Raw genomic sequence first — 13063 nt, 5'->3', positions numbered from 1 at the left:
CTATCTATCTATCTATCTATCTATCTATCTATCTATCTATCTATCTACACACACACACACACACAAACATATCCCTCTTTTTCTCCCTCCTTCTCCCCCCTCCCCTTAAAGGCAACACCAAATAGATAAAGATGAAGTATAACCTTAAAATGAATGAACTCCTTTGTGGGTTTAAAAAGCTGAAGCAGCCCACACTGGTGAATTCTCACAGATTTTCATAGCTGTGCTGCTTACAAAGATTAAAAACCAAGTGTAGTTTGTATTTGAAATATCCCCCACATGTTCATGCATTTAAATAGTTGGTCTTTAGCTGGCAGTGCTATTTTGGGATGGTATAGAATTTTCAGAAAGTGGGACTTAGTGAAAAAGTTGAGCACTAGAAGTGAATCTTTTGGGAATCTTTCCTGGATTTTTTTGGTCAATTTTCTGCTTCTGGTCCAGCCATGATGTGAATAGTTTCATTCTATGCTCACCACACCATTAAGCCACCATTAAGGCATGGAGGAATGCCTTCCCTGTTATGATCAACTGTTCCCCTTAAAACTGTGAGACAAAACAAACATTTTCTCTCTTTTGTACATTGCTTACAATTTAGTTTTTAAAAATATTTTTAAATATGTGCGATAGTTATATATCACTTTGCTCTCTCCCTTCCCTCCATCAATCACTTTGCAAGAGCCTTTCCTTCCAGCTTCCTCCTATACCTTCCCCACTCACAATTTAAAAGCCTCTTTTTCTTTATTTTTACATATATGTACATATATATGTATATGTACATACACATATATGCCCAAATATATAAACAATAGCCAATGACTCTGTTTTTGTTGTTTGTGAGTATATGGTTTCAGAACTTACCGTTCGGCATTAGGTAATTAAGATTGGAGAGGCTGATTCTCCCTGGTTCTTCTCTCAGCAGTCATTGGTTGCCTATTGCTCTTTGTCTAGGGGTGGGACTCCATGAAAATGTCCTTTTTCCATGTTAGCATGCCCATTGCTACTCCCATTGCTCTGATCTTGTTTTTGCAGCCATTCCTAGGAGAGATTCTTTCACCATAGACTTCCCGGCATTGTGGCTTTACAATTATTCTTCTCGCTCTTCCTTGATGTTCCCTGCTCCATAGGTGCAGAAGCTGTGATCTAGGTGTGTTTATCATGGCTAGGGTCCCTCTAATCTGTTGATTTCTGCATTGTATCTAGCTGTGGTTCTCTCTAATGGTCTCCATTGGCTGTAAAGAAAGACTTTTGACATGTGGTGGCAACTACCCTTATCTGGCTTATCTATGGGCTAAGGATAAGATTTAGAATGTAGTAAGCAATTATGCTGGTCTAACAAAGTAGCCGTAGCAGATTCTTTTGTAAAGCCCATAGCCTCACTATCCCTATAAAGTTGCCTACGTTTTCTGTACCAGACACAGTTCTCTCCTGGTGACCGGGTCTTAAGTCCAATCAGGAGCTGCTGGTTACCGCTGATATGTGAATGCCATTATTGCACTTTTATGGATATCATACTCTGCTGACCATTGTCATGGTTCATAGATGTTGAAGAGGATGGGACTATGATTACTTTCTTCTTTTGACAGCTTTCATAGTATTTTCTGGATCCATTGAAGCCAGACTGTAGAAAAGAAGCTTTCAGGTCAGATTCAACTTGGATCATTGTACTCTTGTGTTCTAAATGTGAGGTGTCTTCAGCAATACAATAGGATGCCACACATTTAACTGCTGAGAGGCAACCAAAGGCTACATCTATAGCCTATATTGTTTTGGGAGTGACTTGGGCTACCTTGACCAATTTTCAAAATGAGGTTTCTCAACTATTCAAAAGGTGCTGGGATTTCTTAGTTCTTGTGGGAAGTATTATCATCTCAGTTGGCTTAACTTCCTTTAAGATATGTGTGTGTGTGTGTGTGTGTGTGTACACATGTACTTATATGTATTGTGCATAGTTTAGGTAATTGTATGATTCCTTGAGTTGCTTTCAAACAACCTTGACGGTATTTGTTCCTCATCACTCCTTTCCTGTTTATATTGAATTTCCTTCTTCCTCCCAGTTGGAGTTCCCTACACATTTTCATGTTTCCTACTCATATTACCTAGCAACAAAATGTTGTGGAATAAATCTAACCAGGGAGGTGAAAGACCTCTACAATGAAAACTTTAAATCTCTAAAAAAAGAGAAAAAAATACACTAGAAAATGGAAAGGCATTCCATGGTCACGGGTTGGTAGAATTAATATTATGAAAATGATCAGCTTACCAAAAGAAATTTATAGGTTCAGTGCAATTCCAATCAAGATACTGACAACATTTTTTTACAAAAGTAAAAAGAACCATTCTACAATTCATATGAAACCAGAAAATACCCTGGATAACCAAAATAATCTTGAGCAAAGAGTATAATACCATATACATATATGGTACTGGCACATTTTTTAAAAATTGCTTTTCTCAGGCATATTTCATAGCAAGAAAAGAAATTATATAAAGAAAATTGGTACCAAGAAGTGGGCTTATTGCTGCCTTTGCTCTGTGGTCCACTGACCTTTGGGGTTGATTTGCTGGAGGAATGAGGAAGCATTTGTGCCTGTGGGCTAGAGGTGCCCTAGAATCTTTGTGTAGAGTGTAATGGATAGTCTAATAAGAGTTCAGAAGACAGAATACCATAGAAATGCAGGCAAGAAGGGCCCAGTTCATGAGATTTTAGACGTAAATAAGGAATCCAATAGGAATTGGATTAAAGATCATTGGGTTACATATACCATGGAATCTGGCTATGTTTTGTCTATATCCAAAGAATTGAGTGAGGGTGAATTAAAAGAGACCACAAAATAGTAACAGTAACAGTAAGAGTAATACTAAGGCTGACATGATACGATCTCTCAGCAGTTACAGATAGTTGGTACCAAGCCTGACAACCTGAGTTCAATCTCTAGGACCCACCCACATGGTAGAAAGAGAAAATTAATTTCCACAAGTTGTCCTCTGACCTCCACATGCACACACGCGCGCGCGCGCACACACACACACACACACACACGAAATAAATAAAGATAATACAATTAAAAAATTATACACCAGACTAACTTACCTGTGGAGGGAGAATTTCAAGACAACATAGCATTCAGGCTCTTGCATGGTTACTGCTCACTGCTTTTAGGTAAATTTATGGAGCACAAAAAGTGGAGAAGATAAACTTGAACAGAATGGTTTGAAAGTTTGGTGAAGAAAAAAAGCACAAGTTCATTAGAACGTGAACAATGTAATTCAAATTAAGTGACTGTAAAGAGATTAACACTTTCAAGTGCCTTTTCTTGTGTGTGGAGACAACACGAAAGGTGGGTTGAGGATGAGATCCCACTCTCAAATTTTCCAACTGTCAAGTTGCAAACGGATTCAAAAGACAATCCTTTGAAAAAGCAGGCATGGGGGGAGGGGAAGGGCCATGAAGGAAGTATTTCCCCATATCTAGCCACACAGACACTCAGCCTTCGCTGCAGGAATGGTCCAAGGGGCCAGATTACATACATGTTGACGTGGCAGCAAAATTTGCCATTGTCTATATGGTGCTAGTCTTGTTGTCCTGGAATGCAAGAGTGATCGGTCATGGGGGCTGGCACCAAGGCCCTAGGAAAAACCTCATTGGGACAGATAATGTGTAACAGGGTTAGATTCCCTGCAAGAAGTCCCTGAGAAAGTGTCTGTGAAGCTGAAGTCCAGTGGAGATCTCAGCATGTTGGGAATGCAAGGAGCTTGGGAATCTGCTTCAGGTACTGAGTGGAGCCAGCCCAGGAGAGTAGCCACATGTGCCATAGGAATTAGGTCCATAAGGACAGAGATATTTAAGTAGCTTGGATAATGTAGCCACATGCCCTGGCACTATGGGATCTGGCACTTACGGTGTTCGTTTCTTTGATCCAATCATTTCTTACTATCTTCTCATTCTTTACTTTTGGAATGGGAACAGTTACTATTCCCATATTCTTTGCATATTCTACATGTGCAAATTAGTTTTTTAAAAATTTTATAGTGGCTCATAACGAAGGATTTTCTCTGAGTCTCAGAAGAGACATTGGACATTTGAACAGTGTTGGGAATGTTAAAACTGTGAGGCCTCTTGAAGTTATACTACATGCAGTTTGCATTACAAGATGGTCATGAGCCTGTGTGGCAAGGGGCAGAATGTTTTGACCCTGAAATGTTCCTCACAAGCTCATTCGTCACAGGGTGCTATATTTGAAGTCTATAGAATCTCCAGGAGGTAGGTTACAGCCTGGAGAAAGAGGTCACTGCGTGTGGGCCAATGACACTACATCATCTCTGACTGTTTCTAGTTTTTTCTTTACTTATTGATCTGACTGTGCTGAGAAGTTGTGGCACATTTCTGTTCCCATGAAGCCCATCTGCTATGCTTCACCAGCATGATAGACTGTTCTCCCAATCTGGGAGCCAAAATAAATATTTTTCTCCCTTAGGTTGCTTCAGTCATATATGTTTCACAGCAACACTAAGAACAGAAAGAATAAGCACTTACGATGGTTAAAATTGTTTCTTACTGAAGATTAAGAACCAATCAATTTAACAGCAAAAGTAAATATATGTTTAGTCACAGAATGATGAGGGGTTATCAGGGAGGTAGAAAGTTCCCTATAGTGTGTAAAAACCCTGTATAGTAATGTGATATTCTCTAGGGAAGATAAGGGCTTGCACATAGATGAAGCTGACACATAGGTGGTCTTATGTGCCAACAACCAGTAATGCTTTATTCTTGCTCATTTCAAGTGTCTGCTGATCCACAGTGTCCATGTACCATTGAGTTTGACCTGAAATCCCACCAGATGTACATACCTCTCTCACCAATGAAACGGCTGTAGAGCCAGCTGGCTGTGTGCACCATGTAGTTCCTGTCTCCCGCTGGACAGTCAACCAAGAAGCAGTTCCATCTCTCAAGAGAACCTACTGCAGAGCCAGCTAGCCAACACTATCAACACACACCTGGATCTGACTCAGCAGCCAGCTGAATGGTAGATCCTGAATCTTTTAGGTCTGCAGCTTGGCTGGTGGCTCAGCTATTCCTGAGCTTATTTTCATAGTTTTTGCTAGCAGTTACACACGCTGACTTTGCCATGGCACCAGTGTGTCATACAGTTTTCTAGGGACACAATATAATTTAGCTGTTAAAAGCCAAAAAAGCGAGAGGGGCCAAGATGGCGGCACCGGGAGAACACCATGTCTGAGAAGCGGGACAACAAACTCCGTGCAGTGACCAGGAGACTGAACTCCGGGCCCTAAAACAACACCTATCGATCATGTTTCCCAGGTGAGGGGAGGCTCCCACAGCGAGGGAATCAGTCAGGTCCACTCTCAGCTGCCAGAACCCAGAAGAGAACCCGGCTAACGCGGGCTTTGGGTCTCCGGGCTGGTGCTGCAAGCCTGCTTGTCCCGATCACTTTCCCAGGCTGATTGGTGGGCACAAGGGTGCCTGAGGTCCCAGTCGCAAAAAAACCCCACGGGGAAGGAAAGTTGCCAGACTGGTCACGGGTCACCCAGTCTTTCCCTGGAAGGTCTCTCCGACCACGGGTACCTGCCGCCATCATAATTGAGCTCCCGCCGCACACGGAGAGCAGCTGCGCGCCCAGCTCAAAATCCCTACTCCCTCTTCGGAGGAGGCAGGAGGTGGCCAGCAGAATCTGCCACAGACCACATTGTCTGTACCCCAACCCGAGATCGGGGCTGAGAAAACCCAATCCTTTCGGGCACTCCCCCAAACGCCGCCATCACCCTGCCGCAGCAGAGCAGAAGGATAAAGAGGCTCACAGCGGCTTCACAGTGCCGGAACTCCAGTGCTGCTGGCCGCTTCTAGCAAACAAACTACAGCTCGGGATCTGGGACTGTGGTCATCCTACGCGTCCTGAGATTATCCTGGGTCCAGCGCAATAAGGTCTAGCAGCAAGTTCTATCACCGGCGCCCCCCCCCCCCCCGACCCCTGGCAGAGAAACGCCAGCTCAGGGCTCAGGATTCGACTGAGAAGCCCCAACCCCTGCTGGCACTTCCCTGAGAGTACCTTCATAAGCTTGCCCTAGCAGAGGAGAAGGTCAGAGGGGAAGGACAGAGAGGCAGCCTGCCAAGGACATATCACCCTCTCTCCAGCTCACCCAGCGGCCTCTAGCAGAGAAACCCAAGCTCTGGATCTGAGGACACTCAACCCTACCTGGTACTCTCTTGGGATCAGCAAACATAGATTCTACCGCTAGGCTGCTTCTGGCAGAGAGATCTGGGCCCGGGATCTGGGATTGCAAACACTCATCCTAACTCTTTCCCGCGCCACCCAGGGACCAGTCAACATAACCCCTCCTGGCAGAGGGAAAGGACAAAGAGGCAGCACACAGGAAAGGTGGACACAGAGTCCTGCGGCCACAGTGTCACAGAGCTGACTGTTAGCCTACCCGTGCACTTCCACAGCAGGACCAAAACAGAGAGTAGTGAGCAAGGGGAACCCCTGTGCATTCCAACTGGTCCTGCAAGAGAGTGAGTGAGCCTTCTAGGGAGAGATTGCCCCAGACCCAGGGCCTCTCCACAGAAGCAACCAGAAGAGATCCCTGCCACCCACACCCCTAGTGTGGGCATCATAGGGATTCTTGGGATGGCGACCCCAACATTGAAGCCTCTGCGTTGCGGGTCCACCAGGGTAATCCAGGCAAACAATCCCTGGATCTCAGTCAGAACTGCGTAACAGTGGCTTGCAGGCCACTGCAATAGTCAGAGAATCCGAGCATGCACACTGCGCCAGCTAAAAGCGCACACGAATAGCGCCAGCGTTGCCTTCCTTACTTAGGCAAAACTGAAAACACAGTGCACACTCCCAAAGCAGTGAACCTCTCTCATCTTCCTGAAAAAACAGAAAACAGAAAGAGAGGATCATAGCCCAAACTACAATCTCGAGGAACAACCAGTGAGGATTATAAATAACCAGATGGCTAGAGGCAGACGTAAGAACACTCCCAACAAAAATCAGGACATAATGACCTCAACAGCAACCCCACAAAACAATGGAAACTTCAATTCACTAGATATACAAGAAACCGACCTCAAAACTATGTTTCTCCAGCTATTAGAGGCCCATGAAGATGAAATGAACAAAGCCCTCAGAGAAATAACCAAAGAAATTGAGACTAACCAAGAGGAAACAAATTGTGCTCTCAGAGAAATGACCACAAAAATTGAGGCAAACAGAGAAGAAATGCACAAAGCTCTCAAAGAAATGTCCACACAAATGAAGGCAAATAAAGAAGAAATAAACAAAGCTCTCATAGAAATACAGGCAACTATACCCAAAGAAGTAGAGACACAATTAGTGATACATAGAGAGGAAACGGACAAAAAAATAAAGCTATCATTGAAAAGCAGGAGTCCACATTCTATGAAGCAACAGTCACCCTGATACCTAAACCAAAGACCCAACAAAAAAAGAGAACTTCAGACCTATCTCTCTTATGAACATTGACGCAAAAATACTCAATAAAATACTTGCAAACCGAATCCAAGAACACATCAAAGATATCATCCACCACGACCAAGTAGGCTTCATCCCAGGCATGCAAGGGTGGTTCAACATACGGAAATCCATCAATGTAATCCACCACATAAACAAACTGAAGGAGAAAAACCACATGATCATCTCCTTAGATGCTGAAAAAGCATTTGACAAAATCCAACACCCATTCATATTTAAAGTCTTGGAGAGATCAGGAATACAAGGCACATATCTAAACATAGTAAAGACAATATACAGCAAGCCTATAGCCAACATCAAACTCAATGGAGAGAAACTTAAATCAATCCCACTGAAATCAGGGCCAAGACAAGGCTGCCCACTCTCTTCCTACCTCTTCAACATAGTACTTGAAGTCCTAGCCAGAGCAATAAGACAACTAAAGGAGATCAAGGGGATACAAATCGGAAAGGAAGAGGTCAAAGTGTCACTATTTGCAGATGACATGATAGTATATATGAGCGACCCCAAAAATTCAACCAGAGAACTCCTCCAGCTGATAAACATCTTCAGCAAAGTGGCAGGATACAAAATCAACTCAAAAAAATCAGAAGCCCTCCTGTATACCAAAGACAAAAGGGCCGAGAAAGAAATTAGGGAAACAACACCCTTCACAATAGCCACTAATAACATAAAGTACCTTGGGGTAACACTAACCAAGCAAGTGAAGACCTGTTTGAGAAAAACTTCAAGTCTCTGAAGAAAGAAATTGAAGAAGATCTCAGAAGATGGAAAGATCTCCCATGGTCATGGATTGGTAGGATTAACAATGTGAAAATGGCCATCCTGCCAAAAGCAATCTACAGATTCAATGCAATTCCCATCAAAATACCAACTCAATTCTTTACAGACCTTGAAAAAAAGATTCTCAGCTTCATATGGAGAAACAAAAAACCCAGAATCTCCAAAACAATTCTGTATAACAACAGATCATCTGGAGGTATCTCTATCCCCGATCTCAAGTTGTACTACAGAGCAATAGTAATAAAAACTGCATGGTATTGGCATAAAAACAGAAAGGAGGATCAATGGAACCGCATAGAAGACCCAGAAATAAACCCACACACCTATGAATACTCGATTTTTGACAAAGAAGCCAAAACCATTCAATGGAAAAAAGACAGCATCTTCAACAAATGGTGCTGGTCCAACTGGATGTCCACATGCAGAAAAATGAAAATAGATCTATATTTATCACCCTGTACAAAACTAAAGTCCAAGTGGATCAAAGACCTCAACATAAAACCAGATACTCTAAATCTGTTAGAAGAAAAAGTGGGGAAGAGCCTAGAATTCATTGGCACAGGAGACAACTTCCTGAACAGAACACCAACGGCACAGGCTCTAAGAGCAACAATCAATAAATGGGACCTCATGAAACTGAAAAGCTTCTGTAAAGCAAAGGACACTGTCATCAAAACAAAACACCCACCTACAGATTGGGAAAGAATCTTCACTAACCCTTTATCTGACAGAGGACTAATATCGAGTATATACAAAGAACTAAAGAATCTGAAAAGCAGCAAACCAAGTAATCCAATTAAAAAATGGGGAACAGAGCTAAACAGAGAATTCTCGACAGAGGAATATCGAATGCCAGAGAAACACTTAAAGAAATGCTCATCCTCATTAGCCATCAGGGAAATGCAAATCAAAACGACCCTGAGATATCACCTTACACCCATCAGAATGGCCAAGATGAAAAACTCAAGGGACAACACATGCTGGAGAGGTTGTGGAGAAAGGGGAACCCTTCTCCACTGCTGGTGGGAATGTAAACTGATACAACCACTCTGGAAATCTATCTGGCGCTTTCTCAGACAATTAGGAATAGTGCTTCCTCAAGACCCAGCTATACAACTGCTAGGTATATACCCAAAGTTTGCTCAAGTACACAAAAGGGATATTTGCTCAACCATGTTTATAGCAGCATTATTTGTAATAGCCAGAACCTGGAAACAACCAAGATGTCCATCAACGGAGGAATGGGTACAGAAATTGTGGTATTTTTACACAATGGAATACTACTCAGCAATCAGAAAGGAGGAAATAATGAAATTTACAGACAAATGGTGGGATCTAGAAAAGATCATCCTGAGTGAAATTTCCCAGAAGAAGAAAGATAAACATGGTATATACTCACTTATATAGACCTATAAGATATGATAAACATAATGAAATCTATACACCTAAAAAAGATAATCAAGAGAGCGGACATGGGGTAAGATTATCCATCCTCGTTTAGAAAGACAGATGGGATGCGCATTGAACATATGACAGGAGTCTACTGAGTGCATTTGATAGACTCTAACTAGCAGTGTTTTCAAAGACTCATGACCAAACCTTTGGCAGAGTACAGGGAATCATAAGAAAGAAGGGGAGTTAGTCTGATGAGGAAAGGATAGGAGCTCCACAAGGACCAAATATATCTGGCCACAGGGTCTTTTCTGAGACTGACATGCAACCAAGGACCATGTATGAATGTAACCTAGAACCTCTGCTCAGATGTAGCCTGTGGTAGCTCAGTAACCAATTGGTTTCCCATAGTGAGGGGAACAAGGACTATTTCTAACAGGAACTCAATGACTGGCTCTTTGGCCTCCCCACCCCCCCAAGTGAGGAGCAGTCCTGCTAGGCCACAGAGGAGAGCTTTGCAGCCAGTCCTGAAGATACCTGATAAAACAGGATCGGATGAATGGGGAGGAGGTCCCCCCTATTAGTGGACTTGGCAAGGGGCACGGTGGAGATGAGGGAGGGAGGGACTGGGAGGGAATGAGGGATCGAGGGATCGGGATACGGCTGGGATACAGAGTTAATAAAATGTAACTGATAAGAAAAAAATAAAATTAAAAAAAAAAAACCAAAAAAGCAGAAGCAGAAAAAAATGTTATGTAACACATAATGGATTCTATAAGATCAGCAGATTTTCAATAGGGTCTGTGGAGGGACTGTAGAGAAAAGTATGATATATTTTGAGTACTAAAAGAAATAGACATTCCCAAGAATAATATACCCAGACAATCTTTTTTTTTGTCATACAATCACACTCACTTTCAAATAAATAATATATTAAATATATTAATGATAACCACAATAAAACTGTGCAAAAGTATAAAGTCCATCAATAAAAGTATATATACAAATGAGAAAGAAAAAAATCATCAAACCTGTCACTGTAAAAAGGTTGCTAAACCACAAAGATTAGTAAGACAGAAAGAAAAAAAAGATATCTAAAGTAATTAGAAAAGAGATAAATGTCAGAGCATGGTGTTACCTATCTATCAATAGTAACGTTAGCCCCAAGTAAAAATTGAATTGAATTTGCCAATTGAAGCAAAGACTGATTGACTAGGTTAAAAAAAAAAAAAAAAAGAACCAACTATATGATGCCTATCAGAAACTCACAGTAAATAAAATTGAATGTGAAAAAGTAGAAAAAAGATCCTAAATCCAATCAGAAATTATAAAAACTTTCTATTTTTATTTTTATGTCAGATAAGACAACCAATTTTTTTAAATCAAAATTTAAAAAGAGACAAAGGCAATTTGAAGGATCAATTCAGCAAGAAGCTGATAATAATTATATAATATATACAACACCAGACCACTTATATATTAAGCGAATGTTATTAGAGCTAAAGGGACAGAAAGACACTAATATAGTAATCATTGAAATTACAACACTTGTTTTTTTTTGTCATTGTGCAGACCACAAAACAGAGAAATATTATGGTTAAGCTATACTACAGGACAGATGCATCTAAGAGATGTTTACAGGGCATTTCATAGTAGCTGTGTTTTTTTTCTCAGCACATTCCTCAGGTTAAACCATTGCTATGATAGGTCATAAAAAGTTTCAACAAATTAAAAAACCAAGTTGTGTGTTATAAATCTTCTTGGACAGTGGAACTAAATTAGAAGTCAAGAGCATGAGAAACATTAGATGCTCTTGAATGACCAATTGGTCAATAAAGAAATTAAAATAGAAAATTAAAGGTCTTGAAACAAGTTAAAATGGAAACACATACCTGTAGTATATAGCAAAATCAATAGCAAGAAGGAAACTCATAGCACTAAATGTCTGAATTAAAAACAGCAAAAATAAACCTAATAATGAATCTTGAAGAATTAACAAGGTAAGAACAAAGCAAATCCAAAATTAGTCAGTCAAAATTCAGACTAGAAATAAATTTTAAAAGTTGATTTTCTTTAAAGATGAAAATTTTAACATCTTTAGCCAGACTAAGCATGAAAGTAATGAAGCAAAAATTTACCAAATCATGGACTAGGAAATTCCAGTATCAGGTATAGAACAATTCCCTCTGAATTGTTGGTCAGGAAAATTCCAGAGGTTCACAGATAATTTAAGTTATTGCCAGTGCTTTTGGTTTCCTATCTGAACAAATTATAAGACTCTATTTTTGAAGACAAAACACACTTTGGATATAGGCCAAAGAGAAATCTAACTGGAATAAGGTGGAAGTGTCTGCCCTGCTGAACAGTGCTCACAGCTCAGTAAGAGGAAATCGTTGGGGGAGAAAAGTCATCGGCGATGTGACTCAGTTTTGGGCCCTCTATGCTATAACGACAACCTGTCTGCAAGATGTCCCCGAGGTGCACTAATGCCATGATAGTTCCAAGGCCAACCAACCACTTCCTGCATTCCTCAGAGAAGTAGTAAAAACGACACTAAAATCCAGGCTGGGGAGATGGCTCAGCAGTAAGAACGCTTGCTTCTGTCATAGAGGACCAGGTTCAGTTCCCAGGACCGACATGATGGCTCTCAAATACCTGCAACTACAATTTCAGGGGATATGATGCCTTCATCTAACCATTGTGGGCACCAGATATATGTATTGCACATATCCACATGTGCAGGCAAAACACTCAAATACATAAAGTAAAAATAAATAAATCTTAAAAAATTCTGAAATTTATTTGGAATCACAGGACTACAAAAGAAAAGGCAATTCTGAGGAGTAAGCTGAAGGCATCATAACACCTGACAGACTACAAAACTATAGTAATCAAAACAGCATAACTTTGGTATATATGAATGGAACAGAAAATGAAACTCAGGAATAAACCTACCTATGTGCAGCCAACTGATCTTAGACAAAAATATCAAGACCATGCGTTGGAAAAAGAAAAATCTATTGAAGACAGAGGTCTGAACAAACTGGGAATGTAAATCCAAGAGAATGAAACTGTACTCTTAGCTTTCACTACATACAAAATCAACTAAAAAAAAAAAAAAATCAAAGACTTCAAATGAGAAGTCCTGAAACTATGAAATCACTAGTAGAAAATGTGGTGGCACTCCAGTCTGGGTGCTTCCTTTCTTGTTAGGCCGACTACAGATCTTCACCTCTATTACTGTTCCAGATGTAATCCTCCAGTCTCATCCCCAGCTCCGTAGCATCTCCAGTTCTGTATGTAGCAGAGCCTCTGCTGTGGTCTCCCTTTTGTCTTTGACCCCATTTCCAATAATTGAAAAAGATCTTCTCCTT

The sequence above is a fragment of the Psammomys obesus genome, unplaced genomic scaffold (genome assembly GCF_907164565.1).
Source record: "Psammomys obesus unplaced genomic scaffold, mPsaObe1.curated_primary_1811, whole genome shotgun sequence".
In the NCBI taxonomy this organism is placed as follows: Eukaryota; Metazoa; Chordata; class Mammalia; order Rodentia; family Muridae; genus Psammomys; species Psammomys obesus.
This window is presented reverse-complemented; position numbering follows the sequence as displayed.